At 50.7% G+C, this 4,860-nt stretch overlaps 1 pseudogene; it reads left to right on the top strand.

Annotated features, from left to right (window-relative positions):
- The first annotated feature begins 3,474 nt into the window (after positions 1 to 3,474).
- LOC144942564 (trace amine-associated receptor 365 pseudogene) lies at positions 3,475 to 4,512 on the top strand (annotated as a pseudogene).
- Positions 4,513 to 4,860: the final 348 nt, after the last annotated feature.

The raw sequence follows: 4,860 nt of genomic DNA, 5'->3' as shown, positions 1-4,860 counted from the left end.
GGGGCAGGATGGTCTGCCCGTTCTTCATCTGCTGATTAAGCTGCGGCCACGGAAAGGGGCTCCGCGGTGGCTATGAGATGTTAACTACCTCGCCTGGTACACAGGAGGTCGTGGGTTCGATCCCGACCTTGACGCCTGTTGTATATTTGGAGTTTGCGTCTCTCTCATCATCATCACGGTGGCTATGAGATGTTAACTACCTCGCCTGGTATACAGGAGGTCGTGGGTTCGATCCCGACCTTGACGCCTGTTGTATATTTGGAGTTTGCGTCTCTCTCATCATCATCACGGTGGCTAGGAGATGTTAACTACTTCGCCTGGTATGCAAGAGGTCGTGGGTTCGACCCCGACCCTGACGCCTGCTGTATGTTTGAAATTTACGTCTCTCTCTCTCCCCATGGTCGCATGGATTTGTCCCTGGCCCTCCCGATGATGCAACTTATTGTGGTGACGGTGCTTATGATCACGACAATGATTTATGACTGCATCAACCCCTCCCTCTGGTCTTCGCACCTGATTGGCTCACAGTGACGACATCACATTGATCCCCACCTCTATTTAAGACCAAAACAGGAGGACGATTTCTCCACAATTCTGGCTGTTGCCTGATGATGCTGGTTATTGTTGTTGTTGTTGTAATCACCAACACAGAACCGGTTAGTGACAAACCTTACTAATTGGCTGTGTCAGGGTGGTGGCGGGTTTAACGACACATTTATATTTACGCAATCAAACCCCCCCAAAAAAACTCCTCTCTATTATCGGTGATTTTCATGTTCGACAAATGAACCAAAAGCCCCGAGTTCAAACCCGTGGGCGCGGGAGCACTCGGCACATCATCTCTCTAGGGTTGTATAAAGCGAGTAGGGTACCAACTTGTGGACTCTCGACAGTAGATGCCTTTATTGAGTACATTCGCCATCCCTTCTCCCCGCCACAGTCAACGTGGAATTTTCCACCACCGATGTTTTGGTTACGAAACGAAAATAATATCCCCCTATTCGCGATTTTTGAGATTCCCATTTTGGCGAAAAATGTCTTTCTTGAGCCGCCGGTCTGCCGTGCGAGAGAGGCAGATGGAGGGATGGTGGCGGTGGCTTATTTTGACTTATTAAAGACCAAATAAGCCAGGAATGACAAAGAATCGATGTCAAGGCGTTCTAAAAGCTATTATTGTACTTTATTATACACGATTGGTAGTTGATTAAATATGATTTAATATTCGACTCTTTGTTTTTTTCGGTAAAGTCACGTAGGTAAAAAATAATAAAATAAAATAAATAAAAACAACTAAAATAAATTACGACGTTTCGGGCGCAACACAAGCGTCCTTCTTCAGGTGGGGACAACTTCGCGAAAGAACAACCACTTAATCTAGAATTAAATATGCTGTTGTATTCATATATGTAAAACGTTGCACATTTCGATTATTTTGGTGCTATGAACGTCAAAATGATGGGGCCACTTTGTTGAGCTTTCATTTGTGGCCAGGTCGCTTCTGAAAAATAAGTAAATTTTTCAGTGGGCTTTGCCGGATGGGGATGTCTTTGTATTTACCATTCTTGTATTCTGCACTCCTATCGTCTCTGTAACCGTTGTTGTAATAACGTTCTTACTCGCCCCTTACTGGACATCTGTGAACAAAATAGCTTCATAGCTCATCGGATTCCTCCAGTATAAATCAACATAATCCCCCATTATATCAGTGTTTCTCTGGGGGAAATCGGTCTCCACTTGCATCGTTTAGACTTACGGCACCTTTCCATAGGTACGTAGCATGATGTAGGGAGGACCGCCTGTGTTTGTTTGAATACAGAGACAGTTGAACTTGAAGGTTTAGATTTGAAGTTTAAGGTTTGAAGTCACAGCCACCTCTGAGACACACTTAAGCGGTGTGCTTTCACCAAGTTGTCCCCACCTGAAGAAGGACGCTTGTGTTGCGCCCGAAACGTCGTGATTTAATTTATTTTTTAAAATTTACCTACGTGACTTTACCGAGAAAACCAAAGAGTTGAACTTGAAGGTTCGGGTCTGAATCGTCTAAAGTCTTCGTCTTACAAGTCTTTCAAGCCTCCGTGGTTTTTTTTTGCTGTCGTAATGAAGCTCAGTGTTGCCTCCATCAGGGTGAAGGCGGTGAGCCATGCACAATCATTGTTTGTTTGCATTTCGACCCATACTCTGCACAGTATTATGTATCTTATGAATGTGTTTTTTAATTAATAGGGGCTTTCCCCCTTTTTTTCTGGCAACCAAACTGAAACCTTTTTAAATCCTTTATATTAAGTTCGCTTGCTTGCTTGCGTGCTTGCTTGCGTGCTTGCTTACGACCGTGCAAATCTTTCGGTCGTTTTTTAACCCACTTCCCGTGATCCAATCGAGCTGACATTTTCCACACAGACTCGTTGTGCGAGACAATTAATGTTCGTGAAAAAAATTCCCAAAATTTTACACTTTTTAGGCAAAATTTTTTTATTTTACATATATTCAAATAGAACTCATTCACAGTATAAGAGCCCAGAGCGTAACCCCTCCACAGGCCGTGGCGGAGTAGCGCAGTTGGTAGCGCCCTCGCTTCCCATGCCCAAAGGTCGCGGGATCGATCCCCGCGTCCTCCACAGGCGAATATATTTTTTAATCCTTTATATTAAGTTCGCTGCCACGCATATAAAGGATTTAAAGTGATAAACTTGTTTTTACGGGTTTACTTGTTACGAGGATTCATGTCTGCATTAACCACAATACTTGCAGTCAAAATGCAAACAAGAAACACGCTATAATAATATTTCTGGCAACAAAACAGGTGTTAAGATGTTAAAACATAAACTGATGATTGCTTGTCTTTGTGCTGTACGACTTTTAGCGTCTTCTGGTCTAATACCATTTGAGACGAGGCTCCAAAGAAAGCTGTCTCTGGTGTTGACCAATCAGTTTCAAGGACAAGGCATTTATAATCAGTGTGTTTTTTGTTGTATTTTGACCACAAGTATTGTGGTTAATGCAGACATTAATCCTTGTAGAAAGGTTTCAGTCTTGTTGCCGAAAAAAAAGGGGAAAAACCCTATTATTATATTTTGGTACTGGCAAAGGAGGTCTAATAATGTGTTTTTTATGTCATGCTACTCTTCCGAATTGTTATCAGCAGACACCAGTATGTGTGTGGGTGTGTGTCAGTTGGGAGCGGTAGTCTAGCGCTTGACGCGCTGCGCTACAAACCCAGCGACCCAAGTTTGATTCCCGCTCACGGCCACCATCTGAACCGGCCCTGGGCCTCCCCGAGGTCGACTCAGTCTCAAATGAGTATCCGGTGTGATGTGTAAAAAAAACGCCACTGGGGAGACAAAGGCGGCCGGGCGTGGCGCTGGCCCACCCACTCCCTCGTGTGCCTTTTCGGAACCACAACGTAGTGACCTTTTTCTCGTCTTGTCAGTCGCGAATCTCCACGTCTCCCTCCACAGGTCCTCGCGTTCAAAGGCCATGCCGAACACCACTACCACCTTCACCGCGCGGCAATGCATCGACTTCCACGGCTACAACTGCACGGGCCCGAGCCTCCCGGAGCACAGCCGACCCGTCGTCCTCGTCCTCATCAGCATCTTCATCACCGCCACCATCCTCAGCAACCTGCTCATCATCAGCTCGGTCGCCTTCTTCCGCCAGCTGCAGACGCACACCAACATCCTGGCGCTCTCGCTCGCCGTCTCCGACTTCGGCATCGGTGCCCTGGTGATGCCCCTGCGCATGGTGGGCACCGTCTACAACTGCTGGTACTACGACTACAGCTTCTGCAACGTCTTCTACTTCGTCGACTACACCCTCTGCAACTCGTCCATCTTCCACCTGAGCTGCATCGCCTACGACCGCTACGTGGCCATCTGCGACCCACTGCGCTACACGCAGCGCGTCACCGACCGCACCCTCGTGGCGATGCTGCTCATCTCGTGGCTGGGCGCTGCGCTCTTCACCTCGCCGAGCCTGCTGAGCTTCAGCCCCCAGCTCGCGCCCAGCAGCATCGAGAGGGAGGGCTGCCCGGACGACTGCCTCTTCAACGTCGACGTCGCCCTGCACTTCTTCTACGGCGCCAGCCCCTACTTCATCACCATGCTCGTCATCATGGCCGTGTACGCGCGCATCTACCACGTGGCGCGCAGGCAGGCGCGGCAGATCGTAGCAAGCAGCAGCAGCGGCAAGGTTCAGCAGAGTGGTGGTGGTGGCAGCGAGCAGCAGAGGGTGAGCAACATGCGACGCGAGCACAACGCCACGGTGACCCTGGGCAGCATCATCGCCGTCTTCTTTCTCTCGTGGCTGCCGTTCTTCATCATCGTGCTCGTCTTCCCCTTCGTCGGCAACTTTGACGTCGAGTACGAGGTGGCCACCTGGATGGGCTACATCAGCTCGGCCGTCAACCCGCTCCTCTACGCCTCCTTCAACCGCCAGTTCCGCGGCGCCTTCCGCAAGATCCTGAGCCTCACCATGTTCCGGGCCGGTGCCAGGAACGCCAAGTTGTCCGAGTGAAATGAACGGGAGATTCACGCCCCCTTCCCCCAGCCCCCCCCCACCATCCCCCCCCACCACCCCCCCCCCCACCATCCCTCCCCCCACCATCCCCCCCCCACCACCCCCCCCCACCATCCCCCCCCCACCATCCCCCCCCCACCATCCCCCCCCCATCCCCCCCTCACCATCCCTCCCCCCACCATCCCCCCCCCATCCCCCCCCCATCCCCACCATCCCTCCCCCCGCCCCCAGCCCCTTCCCCCAGGCCCCCCACCACCCCTTCCCCCCACCCCACCTCCCCCCGCTCTCCCACCTCCCACCTCCCCACCACCATCCCCAACCCCCACACCTCCCCCATCCCTCAAC

Source organism: Lampetra fluviatilis, chromosome 27 (assembly GCF_964198595.1).
Source record: "Lampetra fluviatilis chromosome 27, kcLamFluv1.1, whole genome shotgun sequence".
In the NCBI taxonomy this organism is placed as follows: Eukaryota; Metazoa; Chordata; class Hyperoartia; order Petromyzontiformes; family Petromyzontidae; genus Lampetra; species Lampetra fluviatilis.
Note: the sequence above shows the minus strand (reverse complement) of the source record. Positions and strands in the feature narration are given on the sequence as shown.